Source organism: Balaenoptera acutorostrata, chromosome 8, assembly GCF_949987535.1.
Source record: "Balaenoptera acutorostrata chromosome 8, mBalAcu1.1, whole genome shotgun sequence".
Classification (NCBI taxonomy): Eukaryota; Metazoa; Chordata; class Mammalia; order Artiodactyla; family Balaenopteridae; genus Balaenoptera; species Balaenoptera acutorostrata.
In genome coordinates this window covers 46,820,736-46,844,661 of record NC_080071.1, presented here as the reverse complement: position 1 = coordinate 46,844,661, position 23,926 = coordinate 46,820,736, and positions in this window count along the sequence as shown.

Sequence of the window (23,926 nt, the reverse complement as noted above, 5' to 3'; positions counted from 1 at the left end):
ATGGAAGGAGAAAAGGAGAGAGAGGGAGGAAAAGAGGGAGAGGAAAGAGAAGAGGAGAAGAGAGGAGGAGCAGGAATAGGAGAAAGAGGAGAAGGAAGCAAAGAAGGAGGAGGAAGAGGATGAGGGAGGGAGGAAGGGATAGACAGAGAGAGTGCTCAAGCAAGCGCTTTGGGTGCAGAGAGGGAAGGTGCAGGGTGCAGGCAAGTGTGAGATGGGGGAGAGAGGCTATGAGTTTTTATTACCTTCTATTTTCAAAAGTTAGTTTATTATAAACTGTTTTTAAATGCTTTATCCACATTTTATTTTTTTCTCAAGGTGAAGTTTTCTTGTGGTTTGTACACAACTAAAATGGAAAAGGGGAGAGAAAAGAGTGAGAATGTGGGCAGGGTAGCTGTCTCTCCCCAGGCCTGAGCTTATCTTCTCTTCTTCACGCTTGAACTACCAGCTTTGTAGTGGAGGGGAATGGAAAGGGAAGGGAATGGTTCTCTTTCATTTCCAGTCCCTGCTGGTCAAAGATGCACTGAAGACTGTGAAGAGGAGTTTCATGTATACAACTTTTTCCCTGATTCAGTCTTACCTAGCCCTATCCCATCACTTCTCCACTCCAAGGTTGTAGGTTTGTCTGTTTGTTTTTGGTGTATGTGGTATGTGTGTGTGGTGGTGGTGGGAGGGTTTCTGCTATTTGGTTTTTAGAAAAGTTGCAAGACTTATACTGGGCCAGAAAAACAGAGAAATCATTGACTTGTAATTTAGCAAGTAAGAAGAGTTCTGAAAAAGGAAAACATTTGATTGCTTTTTACTAAAGATAGTGACTGTTTCATGGATAGGGCTTAAAGAAAATATTTACTGTGCTGACTTCTTCATAGAAAAATTGGTTGCAACCAAACCATAAAAGCCCTGTAATTATAGGCTACCTACCAGTACCCACAGATCTTCAACATGCAAAATTTTCTCTCTCTTGATCTATTGCTTGGAGGATTTGATATTTTTACAACTTGTACTGATCCATCTTAATATAACTGATTACACTGGACTACTTCAGTCCCAGTGGATTACATCCTCATGAAATGATATATAATCAGTTTGATGAAGCATAACTGGCATGTCACTGTAGAATAGGTTACCCCTTACATATTGAAAGCTGGACCACTAAAAATAAATTTCACTCTTGCAAGCTTATATAGTCATTTTCTTTTTGAGAGTCAACAAGCTGCAAAAATTCCTATGTACTTTGTTGAAACCTTATGTAACTTCTGTGTAACTATAGTTAGATTTTTACTATTTTAGTAAATATTTAATCTGTATTTTAAAAATAAAATTGCTTATTAGAAGGTTAATCAGTTAAGAGGATTGTCTGCTTTATCTTTTATTTTTCATTTAAGAATTTAAAGTTATATTCGTAATTTCATCAAATCAAATACAGGATGTCTCAGAGTTCATCTAATCTCCTGATCCAAGGCTGATTCCTGGTAACCTTGTTAACATGAGCTTTCTTTTTGAATCCAGATTTTGTTCTTTGTTTCTAGGATCTTTGAGAAATGACATTTCCATGCAATTAAGTCTCATCATCTGCAAAATGTTGTCACAGTAGCTCCAGTTGAGGCTGACTAGAACAAACTGTTTTACAATATTACATGTGATACTATGCCAGCAAGCCAGCTTAGAACATGACGCATAACGCTGCTCTCAGCAAAATTTTATTGCCAGTTCCACTAATAATTTGTATACGTGAAGATACAAAATTAGTTACTGTTCAATTTGAACTTTTACAAGCTCTTGCAAAAGTAGCTTATAAATGTACAAAAAATGGAGAATTTTACCCATTAGCTTATGAGACAAAAAGAACAGCAAGAGACCAACTAATGTCTGCAGCAGGCAAGGCCAGATTATGTTTAAGCTTAAAGAGTCACAAATTTGTCAACAGCTCATAAGATAACTTTATTGTATTCTGTACTTGTATACGTAATTTTCCCCAGGATTTTTAGAATAAGCCCACCCAAGGTAGAATACATACGTAATGCAATTAACAAATTCCACCTGCATATTGAACATTTGTCAATATTATGATTTTATTAATTTCATCCTCATAAAGTGGTTTCATGTACAGTATGATCTTACTGAATTTTTATTGTTACCTCAGAAGTCTCATTAAAGTCAATGAGAGTTGTGATCTCATGCCAATGTCTTAAATGCACCATTTGTGCTTGGGACTGAGGAGACAGGGAAAAACAGTGGAATAACAGGAGCAAAACATAGTATCGTGAGTCTTATAAATAATATTATTCCAATGACACTAAAAGTGTATATTTCATGTTTGATTTTTCCTCCTGTTGGAAAATAAAAAAAAGTTTTAAATGGATTTGAATCTTGAATTTGGCTCATTATTTTGCTTATTTAAATCTAGTTTGATTTACTTTTGCTTATGTGCCAGTATGTCAATTTTTTCTACATTGCATTATTGAATTTCCCAAAATAGTGGCTGTGCAGATGGTATTTTCACATTTCCTTTCTGTATTATAATGCCTTAAAAAGCCATAAGCCAAAATACAGATTTGGTAAACTATAGAATATTCCTGTTAAAATTCCATTTCATGGAGTTTACTCTTGTGATCTATTATTTTAACCAGCTGGTGGTTTCAGCTTTCTTGCTACAAACAGGCAACTCCTGTTGTCTGACCAATAACATAGGAATACCTGAGACTACTTCCGATATTGATCCCTTGAGATCCTTTCAACCAGCTTTCTGAAATGAAGTGTCATCGGAGGTTAAAATGCTGCTTCTATTCCTACCACAAATCAAGCCTTCAGAAGCTGAAGCCTGAACCAGAAACCAGATTCCGTTTTTTTTCTTGATGTCTTTGAGAGAAAGACAGAACAAAGGGCAAGAAAAGACAAGCGAGGGCTCTGAGTCAGCAAAAGGCAGACAGGGATCACTATGCAATACCAACATGCTTCAGAAGTGTTAATAAGTGCCTTCATACCAACAATTAAAGTGCAGAGAGGCAAAAGGAATTGGATTAAATCCATGAGTAATGGTAGACATATGACGTTGTCATTTTGATTTCCTAGTGGTTTCTTGATGAAACTAAGCTACTTGAACTACTGTGAAAATCCCTGTGAAAATAATTTCTGTGTGGATGTGATTAGAGTTAAAAAGTCAATGGTAATAATATTCGTAGTTGAAATTGTTTATAGGCTTATTATTTTCCATGTGTTTCCTAATTAAATGTGCATAATAATTCCAAGTGGTAGTTACTGTTGTGACAGTTTTACAGAGGAGGAAACTGAGGCACAGGAAGGGTAAATAATTTAACCAATGTCAAGCAAGTGCTTCAGGTCAGAGGCTTAGTTTTAATCCCGGCAAGTCTGACTACAAAGCCCAAGAGATCAACTTTGTACTTGCATGTCTCTGTGCCTAAAGGACTGGAAGAAGAGCAGAATGTCTCATCATTTCAAACAGCCTAAAGGTTAATTCCAGCCCAGTTTGCCAAGAACAGGGCTTTGCCAAATGGCTGCATCAGAGACAATCCATGCTGGAGTCGCTCTTATAGACCCTGCTGCTCGTACTGCTCTGTATAATCTCCACATTTCCGTCCTTTTCTATTTCAATTTCTGATATTCTTCTACCTAAAACAATTATTTTCTAACCGTAATTTGTTACTCTGATTGCTTGGTCAAAATAGAGTCTGGGGTATCAAAAGGCAGAAATAAGTAAAACATTTTCTGGCACTATATAACATCTTATATGCTACTTAATGTCCTTCCTTGTACACTGATATTGGATAACTATAGCCAAAGAGAAGTAGAGAATTGTGACAATGCTCTGAAGTTTTTCAAGGGGAAAATGCCAAGGAGGATTAGATTATCCAAGTGACCGTTAAAATTTTATGTTTTACTTATTTCTGGTTGAACTGAACTGGTTTTTGACTTTTATTTTGTATATGCAGTAGTTAGGTCTCTGAAAAAAAAAAAAAGAATTGGTGACTTGGATAACTATTCATACAACCCAGCCAATTGCTCTCCTCCTGCTGCTCTTGAAATGTCCTGAAGGCACTTGCCTCATTTATCACTACTGTTTCCTCATTTCTTTCACACTTTTTTCACTGCATAGAATTACTTCACTGATCGTACTTGAGATTTATTTCTGAATACATGTATATAAAATAAATACTTACCTATTCAATCCTATTGAAAATCATATACATGTACTGTTTTACTTATGAGAGGGCTCGTTGGTAATTATAGCCACATTGGTGTGTGCATATACACACACACATATTTAACAAAACCTACATTTTGGAAAACTATGAAGAAAAAATTGTTGATTTATTAAATACATAGGGTAGAGTGCATTAAAGTTGGGACTATTAAAAGCAGAATGTTAGGGTTTAATTAAGGCTCAAAAGAGTGGAGATACTTTTATCTTTATAATCTTTAAAGGTATAGTTATTATGTAACACTTTTTTTAGAGATACAGACCACTTGAAATGTTAAGATAAAGAACATTTGAAAATTTCAGGAGTACAAAGGAGAAAGTAAACCTACCTATATCCCCTCAATTTTGACACTGAAAGAAAACCACTGATACATTTTTTATGTATGGTAAAAGGTTTTCCAGCCTTTTTCATATATATACACAGACATATATAGATACACAGAAGTGAAAAAATATGCATAAGAAAAGCAATATTATGAAATAACCACAGTTTTTAGAATGTATTAAAATATTTTTTATGTTGAATATTCTTCCATGGTAGCATTCTACCCTCTCATTACTGAGGCTGCTCTGGCAGTCTGCTGCAGCCTATTATCATGGACTGATTTGTGTCCCACTCCCCAGCAAAAGACATGTGGAAGGCCCAACCCCCTGTACCTCAGAATGTGACCTTGTTGGAGATAGGGTCTTTCTGGAGATAATCAAGTTAAAATGATGTCATTAGGGTTAAGCATAAACCAATATGACTGGTGTCCTTATAAAAAGGGGAAATTTGGTGACAGACACACACAGGGAGAATGCCATGTGAAGATGAAGGCAGAGGTTGGCGTGATGCTTCTACAAGCGAAAGAACACCAAAGATGGACAGCAAACCACACGAAGCTAGGGGAGAGGCATGTAAATGATTTTTCTTCACAGCACTCAGATGAAACCGATCTGGCGAGACCTTGATCTCAGATTTCTAGCCTCCAGAATTATGAACCAAGAAATTTCTGCTGTTTAAACCACTCGGTTTGCAGTACTTTTTCTGGCATCTCAAACGTTCTAATAATACACTATGCACCCCCTTCTCAGAATAATGTTTTTAAACTTATAAAAATTCCTAGGATTAAAAAAGAAACTAATATATTGACAAATAGTTATGAAAATGTTAGAAACATTTTGTTATATAACAACACATTGACTATGTATTGACTATAGACTATGTTTCCCAGTAGGTCTAATAATTTAACAGGCCATAATTTAACAATAGTGAGGGTTGTATGAGTTACCTGTGACAACTACAATGTGATAGGAAAACCCCTGGGATTTCTATTGCTGACAGTATAACAAGTACCGTTAATACTACTGTGGTTTGTTTTCTCTGTCTATAATTGACACATCAGTTAGGGGTTAGTGAAAATAAGGTTGTTGGTTTTTCCTTTTTCATCCAAGTTCATGGATCAAAGATGAAAAACCTTCATACAACATGACACTTTCTGAATGGCTCCACACCGTAAGATCATTGATTGCAGGATTCACGCTAGCATATAGTAGACACTCGATGAAAAATATAGCACATTTGTCAATTTTTAATTTAAAATAATGCGTCAAGGGAATCAAATCATGCATACTACAATACTTCCCACTGTAAAATGCCTCATCCTCAGTCCAGATACCCCTTTAGATTCCTGTATCTATTTATTTGCTGGATATTTTCACTTGGATGTCCTGCAGGAGCCTCAAACTCAACATATACAAATCTCAGTACAGTCCAGTATTAAACCACGTTTCCTGGAAAAGAGAGCCTGAGGCAAAAGTTACCTATTAGCACTCTCCCTACCGCGGGTGCAACCCCAGGGGAGCCCGAGGATATAAAAGGACATGGATATAAAAGGACATCTTCTGGGAGGCACTGAAACGACTGCACCTGGAACAGTCTACTGTGGCGGGAGAGGAGAAAAGAATTCAGCTTCTTATCCTCTAGACTTTCTCATCTCCTGTCTCTCATTGATCTGTTTGCACAACGGGCTCTTTACTCACCAGCCCTTCTAGGTTGTATTATCCAACTTCTTTTTTTTTTTTTCTTTTAAGTTTAGGCGGCAGCGCAGGCGCAGGGCCGGGCAGAGCGAGCGAGTGGGCGGGCTGCCTCGGGGCGGACCCAGGCGAGTGGGAAAGCAGCCGACAGTCGACTGTCAGGCCGCCTCCGCCTCTTCCTACTCCAGCTCGCGCAGCACTCCTCGGCAGGGGCCGTGGGGCCTCGCCAACGCTCTCCTCACGATCGCCTCAGGGCCCGCGGCGCGCGGCGCCTTTATGTCCGCCATCTTAGGGCGGCCTTTCCCGCCCTCTTCCGGCAGCGGCGTGGGAAGCCGGATTCCACAACGGCGGCAGCAGGGTTCGTGGCAAGATTCACGGCTTGCAGGCCGCCGCAGGCGCTCTCATCTTCCTGCAGCGTGTAGACCCTCAGGCTCAGGTGAGTGAACCTGTGCACATGCGTGGGCACACGCTGGGTGCCCACTTGCGGCCCCGAAGTGGGAAGGAGTCCCCAGGCTGGGAGGCAGGGGACGCGTGTGGTGAGGCCTGAGGCAGGGTGCCCTCAGGGCATTTGGGAGACAGGTAACATTGCTGAAGTCAACCCAAGTGGCCGAGCACGGGAACACACAAGGCTCTATCTAGCCGTGGTCATAAAGGCGGAGATGCAGCCCAATGAGCCTTCATCCAGTGAAGACTGAAATCTCCCTTCTGGGCTTACCTAAACGTGGCTGGGCCAGGTGGTCCTCCTGGAGGGTCATGGTGACATCCGGCAGGAACCAGGGCTGAGGACATCTGGGGAGGTGTTGTAGATGAACTCTCAGAGAGCCAGAGGGTTAGACACAGCCTTTAAAAATATTCCTTAATTGTGCTAGATGATTTGACCGAATCAAGTACTCAACATTACTTTTAAAAAGGTCAAAGCGCAGTGGATGACAAAAGATATGGCTTCAGTTCTCCCTTATCTTTTTTCTTTCATCTCTGGTCCAGGGAAGGACAACCTCATGGACCAGCCATCTTCCTCTTGGGATGGTTGAATTGGTGCTTTCTAGAACCCACTTTGGTTGCATGGGGCATCCTTTTGAAGAGAGTGTCAGAAAAGTTGTGATGGGTCATCCTAAGTAGCTACAGTGCAGTAACTTGAGTAACCCATTTTCAACGGCTCGAATCTCCTTGTTAGAGGGCTGTTGGCATGACTGTCTTTGTTAGGAAACAGGATCAGAAAGAAGCCTGGGACAGATCCAACCATTGTCCAGTGCATCACAGGACAGAACTTTTGAGATTACTGGCTTTAACTCAGTGAATAGGATAGTTGGCTTTATATTACTTGGAGATGTAGGCGGGTTGGCATTTGGAGGCCCTATTTGATATGCATGGATCTCAAACTCAGGTTATATAGGCAATATCTTGTTTTGGGGCAGCCTCCCTGTTTTCCTTTCCTACAGGCCCCCTTCCAGTCTCCCATGAAATATGTAAAGGCTGGGGATTAGAGTTAAGAGTTTACTTTGGCTTGATTACCACAGACATATCTTGAATATATTGATATTTATCTTTTTCTCTACTCTGAATTATTTAAAGTGTCTGCCCTTGCTTTCCTCACCTTTGCCAGGTGTTTTCAAACAGACGGGCTGTTGCATTCTCATTCTGAACACTTCTTCTGAGCCATGCTGTGGGACTCAATTGACATTAAGATTAGGACTTCACCTAATGCTGACACGACTATTAGTACATTATAGCACAAGAGTTTTAGTTATTTGCCAGCATGGATGTGTAAGTTCCTTTGCTAATCCCATTGCTATTGCAAGATCTCCCAGGGATATTGTCTTCAAAGAAAGCAGCAGATCTGCTTTTTTTTTTTTTTTTTTTTGGTGGCCGTGGTGGTGGTGGAGTAACCTTCTTACACAAAAGCATCCTAAGCAAGCACTGTGTTTCTTCTCACACAGGGCTCCACTTTTTAACCCTCTTCCAATCTGAATTAATAAATAATAACTTGTTACAACCTTAGCAGCATAAGTTTGCCTGAATAATCCATGCACTGTCATAGGCTACTCTCCTTTTCTTCTTTCTTGTTTGTAGATAGGGTAGAAATCAAGGAGTAGGCCCTGAATTCAGTGCTATGTATCATCTTTGGTAGTCCCCAAGGAATTATGGGTGAGTGCTTACCCTACCAAATCTAGGGATCATTCTAGGTGAAATCTAGAGTAATTTCATGTACATGTAATTTCATGTGAAATCTAGCTTGTTTCATGTACGACCCTTACATGTACCAGAGACAGGCATGTTACTTATATTTCACAAAGAGTTGTATTAGTTCAAGGCAAACTAGCAAGTTACTCCCCAGCAAGAGCTCAATTGTAAGTTCATATATCTTGGAATAGTTTTGCTTCAGCTATTACTTCTTTGCTTGCCCAGTTCCATTTGAGCTGTCTCCTGCCCCATTGTATTTGGCAAAAATCTAACAGTAGGGTAGGAGATTTTGTGAGCATGTCTCCACTAGGGTATACATTGTACAAATTACCTAGAAAACAACTAAATAATAAAAGGCACTGCTACATCTTTTCTAATATTATTTAAAATTTTTCTGAAATATCTCATTCCCCACAATATATTTGATAGAAAGGATTAAATATAAATAGTTTGAATCATATTCTTGAAATTAAACCTCTCTTCTTGACATCTAGTAGATTCTTGGAATACTCCTAGCAAGACTCCCCAAGAAGCAGCTTTCAAAATCAATAGGGAGTCCTTTTAACACAGAGAAATCTGCCCAGGATGGAAGTAGAATTGGGGCAAAAGGAAAGATATATTTAGCAAAACCTTCAAAAGCTATTTTTTGAAATAGATTTGCCTATAGTCTGTTAGATGCTGCAGACTTCAAAATATTAAAGAATCCAAGTGTGATATTCTATAGTTCTTATAACTTAACTTGATTTCTAGAACATTTATTTCCCAGTAGACAAACTCAGAACATGTATATGAAAGAGACATCAATGGGGCAATTATTGCTGGTACTGATCTCCCCTGAACAAATGTGGAGATTTGTTTTAAGAAAAAAAGGTGAAGATTTATATGTATTTTATTTTTAACAAATTCTGTCATGTTGGAATTATTTAATCTATCTTGCATACAATTTATGGATTGAGGAGTGAATCTGTTAATATAGAACATATTACCTGACTTTATTGCTGGGCTATATATCTTTTTGTCCACATACTGTAGGCAGCCTTAGTCATTTTTATGTGCTTTCTTGAGAAAAATCTTCAACAAACATAAATGAGTGACTCAGTTTTATATTTTTGTTCTCAAGATTGTACATATTCTCTTATCTGGTCTAACGTCTATATGGTTAACGTCTACACGGTACTAAAACATAAATTTTATAATCTCTTGGACAATTGAGTGCTTTATCTTCTGATATACCAGGATTAAACTCTAGGTATTATCTTACCCAGTCAAAAGCCCTCTTGCTATTCTGTGATGCAAACATGAAGCAAGTATATTGATCTTACCTGGCAAGTCTAGATGTTGGTTCAGGTACGAATGGATGTGAATACAATCATTTTCTAGAAGTGTTTATTCTTTTTTCCTATGAAACAATGTAATTGTTAGAGTATTATGGAGGAGCAGTTTATTTCTTAAAACAGTGCTCTGACTACATTATAATTATCTGTGCAGTCTATCTAGGTTTGCTAACCAGGAATAAAAATTTGTGTTTGAATATCTTTATTTATGGAGTTTTGAGTCATCGATTTACTATATTGTAGTTGGAATAAAACCATTTTTTGGAGGAGAAATCATAAAATGATATCTAGGGTTGATTAAAATAATTCTACATCATCATACTGTTTAATCTACTGCTCTGTTTCCAGAGTAAGAGTGGTGGGATGTATCGCAGGAACAATTTTAATTGCATTAGGGGTTTACAGGGAGCACAAACAGTGTTTGTTGTGTATGGCTGAAGGGAGTCATATAGCGTCTGTGGCCAAATGGAGTAACGTTGCTTTTGGTTTAATGTTTTGGAACATCATAACTTCATAGAAGTTTATGAAGAGGTCCAGGCAGGACTCACTGTGTGGCATCATGTGGGCACAGAGAGAGGATATGTGCATGCGTGAATGGTGAGATTCTCACATTAAGAAGACACTTCATCCACAACCAAAATGCTGTCACCTTGGGAGTAGGATGATGTGGAGGGTGATTTCCCAGCTCCAGTAACACTGCACAGCAGTCTGCAGCAGGAACCAAGGGGTGTAATAAGCAAATAATACAAATTGCTGCAAACCAAATAAATTCTACCATTGCCCGTGATTAGTAAAGGATTCAGCTCATTTTGCAGAAGGCTCTGTAGATTAAATTCCAACTCAGAAATGTACAGCTTGATCAGTAAAGTTTGTAAATGGTTTTATAGATGAGGGATGCCATTCAATAGTGAAGATGCACTTCAATTGCCAAAGCATTTAACAAACTCTGCAGCTGAGATGTGCTGCAGCCCAGAAGCAGGTGCCCGGATCTGTAACAAGTTAAATGGAATCAGCAGAGTATTCATATTCACTAAGAGTACAGTCTAAAAGGACACAAATGATATATAGTGAGTGTCTTATTTATTAAATTCTCCAAGTCAGTTACAAAGGAGGCAACCATCTGACAGCTACAATCTGAGACTAAATGAAGAAATGGAGCTTTCTCAGAAATAATGATGACATTGTGGCATTTAGGTGTCTAAAATTTACCCTAGACTGCAGTCACCCTTCCCTAGAAGGGTACATCACAAGAAAAAATGGCGTATAGGTGGGAAGTACCACATTGTTGTTGGCTGGGCTTGGGTCTTCAACCACAGCATAGAGAACTCTATAGTAAGCTGATCTGTGGCCATGGTTTTCCTAAAACAAGTTAGGTTTCATAGCTTCATATCGAAAAAGCTATTGGTGGGTAAAGCCCACTCACTCGAAAATTCCCCAAAAACCAATTTTCAGATTTTAATTCTGAACTGTGTGTAGAAAGAAATCAAACAGATGGAGGTGGGCAAGAGGGAAATTGGGAGAGAGAGAGAGAAAGAGAGATTGGTACAGCTTCAGGTCTTTGCCATTTCAGATGGGCTTCACATTTACTGCTTTAGTTCTATTGAATAGAGAGAGACAGAAGGAAGTGGCTGGAATAACCAGCATATCACTTCACTTGCAAAATATGTCACCCGCAAGTGCTAATACATAGCCTCCGTACCCTTTTGCAGATGTGTCCAATGTGTGTCCGGAGATAGGATCAAACAGATTTTGACTCCCAGCCCTAGCCTCTTCTCTGAGCTACTGATTGGCCTATCACACTATCTACCAGCAGCCATGCTTGGAGCTTTCACCAATTCTCAAACATAACATCTTTTGAAGACTTGATTATTTTTTCCCACTAAGTACATTCTTATCTTTTTTTACGCTCCCCATCTTAACAGTTTTTCTCCTTTTAATAAGGTACTCCCATCATCCTCTCAGTTGCCCAAGGCTGAAATATAAGTGCCATCCTTTTTTTTTTTTTTAACATCTTGATTGGAGTATAATTGCTTTACAACGTTGTGTTAGCTTCTCCTGTATAACAAAGTGAATCAGCTATATATATATACATATATCCCCATATCCCCTCCCTCTTGCATCTCCCTCCCACCCTCCCTATCCCACCCCTCTAGGTGGTCACAAAGCACCGAGCTGATCTCCCTGTGTGATGCAGCTGCTTCCCACTAGCTATCTATTTTATATTTGGTAGTGTATACATTTCAGTGCTTCTCTCTCACTTCGTCCCAGCTTACCCTTCCCTCTCCCCATGTCCTCAAGTCCATTCTCTACGTCTGTGTCTTTATTCCTGTCCTGCCCCTAGGTTCTTCAGAACCAATTTTTTTTTTTTTTTTAGATTCTATATATACGTGTTAGCATACGATATTTGTTTTTCTCTTTCTGACTTACTTCACTCTGTATGACAGACTCTAGGTCCATCCACCTCACTACAAATAACTCAATTTCATTTCTTTTTATGGCTGAGTAATATTCCATTGTATATATGTGCCACATCATCTTTATCCATTCATCTGTCTATGGACACTTAGGTTGCTTCCATGTCCTGGCTATTGTAAATAGTGCTGCAGTGAACATTGTGGTACATGACTCTTTTTGAATTATGGTTTTCTCAGGGTGTATGCCCAGTAGTGGGATTGCTGGGTCATATGGTAGTTCTATTTTTAGTTTTTTGAGGAACCTCCATACTGTTCTCCATATTGGCTGTATCAATTTACATTCCCACCAACAGTGCAAGAGTGTTCCCTCTTCTCCACACCCTCTCCAGCATTTATTGTTTGTAGATTTTTTGATGATGGCCATTCTGACTGGTGTGAGGTGATAACCTCATTGTAGTTTTGATTTGCATTTCTCTAATGATTAGTGATGTTGAGCATCCTGTCATGTGTCTGTTGGCAATCTGTATATCTTCTTTGGAGAAATGTCTATTTAGGTCTTCTGCCCATTTTTGGATTGGGTTGTTTGTTTTTTTGATATTGAGCCGCATGAGCTGCTTGTATATTTTGGAGATTAGTCCTTTGTCAGTTGCTTCATTTGCAAATATTTTCTCCCATTCTGAGGGTTGTTTTTTCGTCTTGTTTATGGTTTCCTTTGCTGTGCAAAAGCTTTGAAGTTTCATTAGGTCCCATTTGTTTATTTTTGTTTTTATTTCCATTTCTCTTGGAGGTGGGTCAAAAAGGATCTTGCTGTGATGCATGTCATACAGTGTTCTGCCTATGTTTTCCTCTAAGAATTTTAGAGTGTCTGGCCTTATTTTTTTTTTTTTTTTTTTAAAGTTTTACTTGATTTTATTTATTTATTTATTTATTTATTTATTTTTGGCTGTGTTGGGTCTTCGGTTCGTGCGAGGGCTTTCTCCAGTTGCGGCAAGCGGGGGCCACTCTTCATCGCGGTGCGGGGACCGCTCTTCATCGCGGTGCGCGGGCCTCTCCCTATCGCGGCCCCTCCCGTCGCGGGGCACAGGCTCCAGACGCGCAGGCTCAGCAATTGTGGCTCACGGGCCCAGCCGCTCCGCGGCATGTGGGATCCTCCCAGACCAGGGCTCGAACCCGTGTCCCCTGCATTAGCAGGCAGACTCTCAACCACTGCGCCACCAGGGAAGCCCCGAGTGTCTGGCCTTAAATTTAGGTCTTTAATCCATTTTGAGTTTATCTTTGTGTATGGTGTTAGGGAGTTTTGTAATTTCATTCTTTTACATGTAGCTGTCCAGTTTTCCCAGCACCACTTATTGAAGAGGCTGTCTTTTCTCCATTGTATATGCTTGCCTTCTTTATCAAAGATAAGGTGACCATATGTGCCTGGGTTTATCTCTGGGCTTTGTATCCTGTTCCATTGATCTATATTTCTGTTTTTGTGCCAGTACCACACTGTCTTGATTACTGTAGCTTTGTAGTATAGTGTGAAGTCAGGGAGCCTGATTCCTCTAGCTCCATTTTTCTTTCTCAAGATTGCTTTGGCTATTCAGGGTCTTTTGTGTTTCCATACAAATTGTGAAATTTTTTGTTCTAGTTCTGTGAAAAATGCCATTGGTAGTTTGATAGGGATTGCATTAAATCTGTAGATTGCTTTGGGTAGTAGAGTCATTTTCACAATGTTGATTCTTCCAATCCAAGAACATGGTGTATCTCTCCATCTGTTTGCATCGTCTTTAATTTCTTTCATCAGTGTCTTATAGTTTTCTGCATACAGGCCTTTTGTCTCCTTAGGTCGGTTTATTCTTAGGTATTTTAGTCTTTTTGTTGCAGTGGTAATGGGAGTGTTTCCTTAATGTCTCTTTCAGATTTTTCATCATTAGTGTATAGGAATGCAAGAGATTTCTGTGCATTAATTTTGTATCCTGCTACTTAACCAAATTCATTGATTAGCTCTAGTAGTTTTCTGGTAGCATCTTTAGGATTCTGTATGTATAGTATCATGTTATCTGCAAACAGTGACAGTTTTACCTCTTCTCTTCCAATTTGGATTCCTTTTTCTTCTCTGATTGCTGTGGCTAAAACTTCCAAAACTATGTTGAATAACAACAGAGAGAGTTGGCAACCTTGTCTTGATCCTGACCTTAGAGGAAATGGTTTCAGTTTTTCACCATTGAGAATGATGTTGGCTGTGGTTTGTCATATATGGCCTCTATTATGTTGAGGTAGGTTCCCTCTAAGCCTACTTTCTGGAGAGTTTTTATCATAAATGGGTGTTCAATTTTGTCAAAAGCTTTTTCTGCATCTACTGAGAGGATCATATGGCTTTTCTCCTTCAATTTGTTAATATGGTGTTTCACATTGACTGATTTGCATATATTGAAGAATCCTTGCATTCCTGGGATAAACCCCAGTTGATCATGGTGTATGACCCTTTTAATGTGCTACTGCGTTCTCTTTGCTAGTATTCTGTTGAGGATTTTTGCATCTATGTTCATCAGTGATATTGGCCTGTAGTTTTCTTTTTGTGTGACATCTTTGTCTGGTTTTGGTATCAGGGTGATGGTGGCCTTGTAGAATGAGTTTGGGAGTGTTCCTCCTTCTGCTATATTTTGGAAGAGTTTGAGAAGGATAGGTGTTAGCTCTTCTCAAATGTTTGATAGAATTCGCCTGTGAAGCCATCTGGTCCTGGGCTTTTGTTTGTTGGAAGATTTTATATCACAGTTTCAATTTCAGTGCTTGTGATTGGTCTGTTTATATTCTCTATTTCTTCCTCGTTCAGTCTCGGAAGGTTGTGCTTTTCTAAGAATTTGTCCATTTCTTCCAGGTTGTCCATTTTATTGGCATATAGTTGCTTGTAGTAATCTCTCATGATCCTTTGTATTTCTGCAGTGTCAGTTGTTACTTCTCCTTTTTCTATTTCTATTGATTTGAGTCTTCTCCCTTTTATTTCTTGATGAGTCTGGCTGATGGTTTATCAATTTTGTTTATTTTCTCAAAGAACCAGCTTTTAGTTTTATTGATCTTCGCTATCGTTTCCTTCATTTCTTGTTCATTTATTTCTGATCTGATCTTTATGATTTCTTTCCTTCTGCTAACTTTCTTTTTTTTGTTCTTCTTTCTCTAATTGCTTTAGGTATAAGTTTAGGTTGTTTATTTGAGATGTTTCTTGTTTCTTGAGATAGGATTGTATTGCTATAAACCTCCCTCTTAGAACTGCTTTTGCTGCATCCCGTAGGTTTTGGGTCATCGTGTTTTCATTATCATTTGTTTCTAGGTAATTTTTGATTTCCTCTTTGGTTTCTTCAGTGATCTCTTGGTTATTTAGTAGCATATTGTTTAGCCTCCATGTGTTTGTATTTTTTACAGTTTTCTTCCTGTAGTTGATATGTAGTCTCATAGTGTTCTGGTTGGAAAAGATACTTGATATGATTTCAGTTTTCTTGAATTTACCAAGGCTTGATTTGTGACCCAAGATATGATCTCTCCTGGAGAGTGTTCCTTGAGCACTTGAGAGGAAAGTGTATTCTTGTTTTTGGATGGAATGTCCTATAAATATCGATTAAGTCCATCTTGTTTAATGTGTCATTTAAAGCTTTTGTTTCCTTATTTATTTTCATTTTGGATGATCTGTCCATTGGTGAAAGTGGGATGTTAAAGTCCCCTGCTAGGATTGTGTTACTGTCGATTTCCTCTTTTATGGCTGTTAGCATTTGCCTTATGTATTGAGGTGCTCCTGTGTTGGGTGCATAAATATTTACAATTGTTATATCTTCCTCTTGGATTGATCCCTTGATCATTATGTTGTGTCCATCTTTGTCTCTTGTAGTAGTTTTTGTGTTAAAGTCTATTTTGTCTGATATAAGAATTGCTACTCCAGCTTTCTTTTGATTTCCATTTTCACGGAATATCTTTTTCCATCCCCTCACTTTCAGTGTGTATGTGTCGCTAGGTCTGAAGTGGTCTCTTGTAGACAGCGTATATACGGGTCTTGTTTCTGTATCCATTCAGCCAGTCTGTGTCTTTTGATTGGAGCATTTAATCCATTTTCATTTAAAGTAATTATCAATATGTATATTTCTGTTACCATTTTCTTAATTGTTTTGGGTTTGTTTTTGTAGGTCTTTTCCTTTTCTTGTGTTTCCTGCCTAGAGAAGTTCCTTTAGCATTTGTTGTAAAGCTGGTTTGGTGGTGCTGAATTCTCTAAACTTTTGCTTGTCTGTAAAGGTTTTAATTCTCCTTCGAATCTGAATGAGATCCTTGCTGAGTAATCTTGGTTGTAGGCTTTTCCCTTTCATCATTTTAGATATGTCCAGCCACTCCCTCTGGCTTGCAGAGTTTCTGCTGAAAGATCAGCTGTTAACCTTATGGGATTCCCTTGTATGTTATTTGTTGCTTTCCCCTTGCTGCTTTTAATATTTTTTCTTTGTATTTAATTTTTGATAGTTTGATTAATGTGTCTTAGCACATTTCTCCTTCTGTTTATCCTGTGTGGGACTCTCTGAGCTTCCTGGGCTTGATTGACTATTTCCTTTTCCATGTTAGGGAAGTTTTCAACTATAATCTCTCCAAATATTTTTTTAGACCCTTTCTTTTTCTCTTCTTCTGGGACCCCTGTAATTCGAATGTTGGTGCGTTTAATGTTGTCCCTGAGGTCTCTGAGACTGTCCTCAATTCTTTTCATTATTTTTTCTTTATTCTGCTCTGTGGTAGTTATTTCCACTATTTTATCTTCCAGGTCACTTTTCCATTCTTCTGCCTCAGTTATTCTGCTATTGATTCCTTCTAGAGAATTTTTAATTTCATTTATTGTGTTGTTCATCATTGTTTGTTTGCTCTTAAATTCGTCGTGGTCCTTGTTAAACATTTCTTGTATTTTCTCCCTTCTGTTTCCAAGATTTTGGAACATCTTTACTATCATTCCTCTGAATTCTTTTTCAGGTAGACTGCCTATTTCCTCTTCATTTGTTTGTTTTGGTGGGTTTTTACCTTTTTCCTTTGTCTGCTGCATATTTTTCTGTCTTCTCATTTTGTTTAACTTACTGTGTTTGGGGTCTCCTTTTCGCAGGCTGCAGGTTCATTGTTCCCATTGTTTTTGGCGTCTGCCCCCAGTGGGTGAGGTTGTAAATTCAGTGGCTTGTGTATACTTTCTGGTGGAGTGGAGTGGTGCCTGTGTTCTGGTGGGTGGGGCTGGATCTTGTCTTTCTGGTGGGTAGGGCTGTGTCCAGTGGTGTGTTTTGGGGTTTCTGTGAACTCAGTATGATTTTAGCAGCCTCTCTGCTAATGGGTGGGGTTATGTTCCTGTCTTGCTTGGCATGGGGCATCCAGCAGTGGAGCTTGCTGGCCATTGGATGGAGCTGGGTCTTAGCGTTGAGATGGAGATCTCTGGGAGATCTCTCATTGGTTGGTATTACGTGGGGCCGGGAGGTCTCTGGTGGTCCAGTGCCCTGAACTTGGCTCTCCCACCTCAGAGGCTCATGCCTGACACCAGGCCGGAGCACCAAGACCTTGTCAGCCACACAGCTTCTGCCACCTTTTGTCATGGGTCCCAGGATCTCTTAATTGCAGCAGCTTTGGGGCAGAGTAGTGTCCAGCCAGTAAAGTAGCGTCCCATTCTTTTCACCAGGTGTGAGGGAGGAAGAAATTTTCTTTTACTCTTCTAGGTTCTTCTGGCTTGTCAAAATGGCTGAAGTCCTTACTTTAAAAAAATATAAATGCCATTCTTGATTTCTCTCTCTCTCTCATACCACACATCCAGTCTACCAATTCAGCCTATCAATTCTTCCTTCCAGATGTATCTCCAATGTAGTAGCCATCTTTCTTAATCTTTGGTAACATCCCTTCATCCAGTCCAACACCTCCTCTCCATGGGACTACTGCAGAAGCCTCCCTTCATCTACTCTTGGTCCTCTCCAGTCTGTTCTCCATACAGCAGCCAGAGTGACAATATTAAAACTATAAATCTGTTTATGGCCTTCTGCTGCTTATAACAGCTCATGGTGTTCTGTTGAACTCAGAATAACACTGTATGACAAATATGTACCTGGCTTGCCCTCTCTTCCTCTTGCTCACTGTGTTCCTTATATTCTGGGCTGCTTTTACTTCTTTATATATGCCAAGTTCTTCCCAGGCTTGGGGATTTTGCCCATATTTTTTCTCTGCATGGAGCACTCTTCCCCCTGCATCTCATAACTGACTCCATTTAATCCTTCTGGTCTCATGCTACATGTTACCTTTTCAGAGGCTATCCCTGACCACTCTATCTGAAATAGGTCCTCAACTCCTATTTTCACTTTACTTATTTTCTCAGCAACTTGTTTTTTTGCTCTTTTTCATAGTCCTTATCACAACTGACAATTGTCCACTTGCTACTCTATTAAATCATGTGCCTTATTTTCTGGAAATAATAAACCATATTGGGATATTTAGTGATTTGGGTCCAAACACATGTAATGTTTTCCTCTAATACCCACTTTTGCCTTTTTGACTATCTAGATACCACATAGTATGTCTATTTTTTGATTATCAGTTTTGGTTATACCATCCTGCATCAGTCCCTTCCTATTCTGCCTACCACTACAGACTCTCAGATGTCCACTGGAAGATAAACTAAGGTGTTAAAGCTTTGTCATATAATATAACATCAGGTGCTAAAGTTTTGTTATTCAACAGACTATTAGGAAAGTACAGTTTGCAAAGAATGTGATTAGAGAATGGGTCTCAATTAGATTTCATTTTATCACACATGGGAGTGACATGTGCTCTCCATTGGGAGTACTGGAACAGATGAGTAAAAATCAAATGACTAAGAAAACTATTAGAAATTAAACTATATTTTGTGCATGTTGAAGAGTAATATTTTTTATGCAAGATTGCATTACAGGGGAGGAATTTATTATTGTGTTCAGTCATTGCAAAGTGGTTGGATTTCCTATAACTAGTCATTACTGCCTTTATTTATAATGATCACACACTGGAAGACTACATATTCAGTGAATTGCCTTTTGAGCGCTTCTACATAAAGAATCTAAGATTAAATGATGCAAACTAGAGAGAGTAGATACAACAAGGGATCAAAAAAATGTTAACCTTAATGTGACAGGCCTAGTTTAAAAAGTTCATATAATTTTCTTTCCTTCCTCTTTCCCTTCCTTCCTGTTTCCTTTTTTCCTTCTTCTCTGTTATGGTTTTGGAGGGGAGTGGTCACTGGGGGAAGCAACTATAGTCTATGAAATAGTTTTCAATTTGTTTTCTTGTTGTTTTCATCAATGCATTGATATTTAAATTAGTTTACTATGGGTGTGGTGTTTTCCAGAATTTGGTATTTATTACCTTATTAAAGTTATAAGAATAAAAATTATTGTAGAAAAGAAATTACCTTATTAAAGTTATAAGAATAAAAACTATTGTAGAAAAGAAATAGTTATAGGTGGGTTGAAAAGTTTTATGACAAAACAATCAGAATTTTAATGCTGAAGCACCAAGCATGAAAAACAATATTAGTGTTTGTTTTAAAAAATTGATTTCAGTCATTTGTTCATTCATTTATTTATCCAAAAATTATTATTTAACAGCTGCTGAGTGCCAGGCACTACATCAGGATTGGGAATACAACAATTAATAAAATAAAATTTCTCCCTAATCAAATATACTTCCTTTGGGTAGAAAAAATAAAATAGAGATACAAACATATCAGGGGAATTATGAGTGCTATAAAAACAAGCAACAAAGGTGGGATACAGAAAATAGACCAGAGGAGTGTGTGCATGGGCGTGCATGTGTAAAATGGTATTTTTAGAGAAAATGATGAACTTGAAACAGGGATTTAAAGGAAGTAAGAGAATAAGCTATGTGACTCTGTTGGTTAAAAACATACCAAGAAGAGGGGAAAGAATGAGCAAAGTCTCTGGAGCACAACAAGGAAGCCAGAATTGGGAAAAAGGAGCTGAACAGAGATAATTGGTGTCACGAGGTAGATGAGGTTGAAGTGATAGTAGAGGCCTAGACCATGTAGGATTTAAAAATATTCTGATTACTAGATGAATTTATTTGTTGATAACAAGAATATAAAAATATTTATTTTGTTATTTTTGTTATAAATATGTACATGTATTTAATATGTATACAAAAGCTACATCTATTAAGATATTGGTGGTGAAAGTACATGTTAGATCAAAGTCAGAATGGTTTTTTTAATAAAGGGCATCTTTATGGACCTGTTTGGTATTTGGCATAATTCTCAAAATTGTTTATTTCATACATTTAAAACCATCATTTTTAAGACTTGTTAAACCCACATACATTTATGTCACCTAGTTAAATGATTCCTTATTCTGCAAGGATTCTTTTTTATTATTAATTGATGCATTATTTCCTTTCCAAAAATAATTTATCTACAAGAAAGAAGTCTACTTTAAATGTGACTTTATGTTAATATATAACTGATTCAATAGTGGGAGAAAAGAAAAAGGGAAACCAAATCAATTTTGATGGCTTTGCCTTTGAAATACTATAATAAGTTCAAGATTGAGGATCGAGAGTGGCCATCAGAAATTGTGTGAACTTTAAGGAGAATTATATTTCACTGACACAATCCAACAGGCTGGGTAATGGAGAAAATTCATGATAACTAATTGCTGCTATATCAGTTTTAATATCCACCCTCATTTTGAGAACTCGATATATCCCAACTCTCAAGGGTATGCCTATAATTATGCTTTTGAGGTGTTCAAGTGCTTTATCACAGAGAGACACTTGAACTCCACTGTGAGAAGGTTAATTATTTACAATATCCTTGAAAACATTCTCTGGTATGAGTGGATTACATGAAGACACCTTGAAGTGACAACAGAAGCCCCAAGAAAGTTAAATGTAAAAATCAATGATTTGTCTATGCTGAGTCTCAGAGGGCTGCTTTATAATATTAATGATATTAGCTACTAACCCTGTTTTCAGAAACTGTTTAAAAATGTTATTTCTGCCTCTAGCAATGCATACCTCTGGAGGATTGTGCTTAAATTTAGCTAAGGTTTTCAATTTCCTGACTTCTATTATGGGATTAATCCATATAAATCATTTGGTGATGAATAAACATGGCTTGCATGCTGTGTGTGTGTGTCTGTGGTTTTCAGTGTATGATTTCATGATTATAAGGTCTTTAAATAATTAAAACAAGGGATTGTCATTATTCTGAACTACTAATTAGAATACTTTTGGGTTTAGATTATCCTCTATGTTTAAAAGTCTCATGAGAGAAAAAATTTTTATAACTTTATAAAATGGGAGGAAATTTGAAGTTTCAATAGTCTACTGCCTTGCCCACACATTAAACGTCCAAGAAATATTTATGGGCTCAATGTCCTGAGTTAAAGAAATGCATTGTTAAATCCTATTTACATTTCCCCCTTTTTAAATGTAAGCCTACTTTCTTCATTAAAAATGAGAAATTTCCCTTAAAAATAAAAAATTTAAAATTCTATGTAATGACATTGAAACATATTATTTCCCTCCTAGGTTTTAATTCCTCTGTCTCTTCAGTGTTTTATCAGTGGCCCAAACAAAAATCTTACCTCGAGGACCCCTTCTGCATGGAGTTGTGGTTCTCCCCAGGGTCACCAACTGAACTTGGCTCAGTGTAGGTAGCAGGTTGCATCATATAGCAGACAATATCTTACATACTGTATTTAAAGAATCTTTCTTTTGGAAGCTCCCTTAGCTTAAGCATAAAGGGCAATTTATTAGGTGGGTGCTGACTTATCTTACAGTGGCCTAAGAAGATTTGAATAACCAGGGAGGGACTGGGGATCTCTGAAGCAGCATTTGTGGATCTTCCCTTTACTACACTGGTATTAATATGGTCTTGCTCCATTGACACCTAGTTTCTATGACTGTTAGTAAAAAGTACAAATTCCTGGGAGAGAGAATTTGATTGGTTAGCTTGGGGTCTGGTGATCATCCCTGGTCAATTATCTGAAGCTATACACGTGGTCTCATAATAGATGCATTAGAGACCCACCCCTGTGAGAAGAGGGGATGACAGTGAGTCAGGCAGTCAGCCTGAATGCCAAATACACTCTCTTATAGGACGTTCTGCTCTTGTTAAAGAACCTGGAATACTTCAGTCCTGAACTCCTCACCCATAGTGAGGAGTAGTGGTAGCACATACTACATCTCATTATGAGTGCTTTCACACTTTCCATGCTTTGCTATTCTATAGTCATTGATATAGTTAAAGAAGGGTTTCCTGGAACCTGAGCATACTCCACAAGGTGCCTTCTTCTCTCCCAGTGATGTTCCAGTCTTAGATTTTTCGTTGTTACTAATATATAATCACTTTAAATTCTTCTGTTCAGTTAATTAACTAATTAGTTACACAGATATTCATTGAACATACGCTGAATATTGGGCTAGGAGCCGGGGAGATCCATTTTGGAACTACTAATGATGTCCAGTACAAAGTACCTTTCTACTTTGTTGGTTTAATCCTTTAAAAAAAATCTTTACGTAAGATACCAAACGTTAATTAAATTCAAACAGTGCATTACATTTTGCTCAGATTTCATGTAAATCATCTTATTTATACTTCTAAGATAAGTAGACCAGATGTTGTTATTTTCATGGAGAAAAGCCAAGTTAAGTGCTTTATTCAGGTTTTCATAGCTACTAAGTGGCAGATCTAGGATTCAAGTGAGTGTCTACAGTGGACCCAGTAATAATTTCATATCATAGATTGTGATTTTATTGTTGTCTCCTTCCATTGTTGAAAGATCCACTAGCAATAGTACTTTCAAGATATAGGAGAGTCTAATGAAGAATGACAATACATTTTTGCTAAGTGTATTCTACAAGTCTAAAAAACTGTCCTGGAACTGTTTAGAAAATCGATAATATGTAATCAGTAATTGGGTTGTGTGACAAAATACTGTGTTAATCTAACAAAAATCCATAGGTGTACCTTAGTTAAATAATTTTAAGAAAAAATATTGAATAAGTGTTAACCTCAGTCTAAGTTTTATGATGAGTAGGTGGTCTCTAGTCTTGATTAGAGATGAAGTAATAGATGTAAAACCATTATCAAATGTCACCAAAAAAAGGTTTTTATAATGCAGATTTGCTGGTGATGAACAATCAATACTTATATCAATTATCAAATTCTTAAATCATTGTATTCCACTAAATACTTAGAATGCAAGCAAGATTGCTGAATCAAATACTGTTTAGTTGAAGGAAGGCTGTCATGGTGAAAAGTGACAAAAATTTTCTTGAACAAAAACATCTGATCAGTATCTTGAGTAAATGTTAGCAAATGACATTTGAATTGCAACATTTATTAAATATCTGCTATTTGACTGACATGATATTACATAAACAGAAAGCCAAAAATGAATAAATAAAGTAAATAGGAATAAAATGTCAGAAAAAATTTCCCATAAGAGGTTTGGTTGGGTAATTGATTAGGTAAATTGAAAAGCGTATTTATATTTTCTACTACTTTCCTACAAAGTTCCACTTATGATTTGGGACATCTCAGCCACTTTTACAATTTGAAAATACTTTTTGAAAACTTAATTTTGGGGTATATTAAAAAAAGAAACCCTTATTTCTGCACTGTAAAAATATAGAAGACTTTCTAAAAATAATATAACATGAGAACATTCCCATCACCATTTCATATACCTCATACTCCTTTCCTGCTTTTCCCATGCACCTCTACCCACTTTTCCATCTTGGTC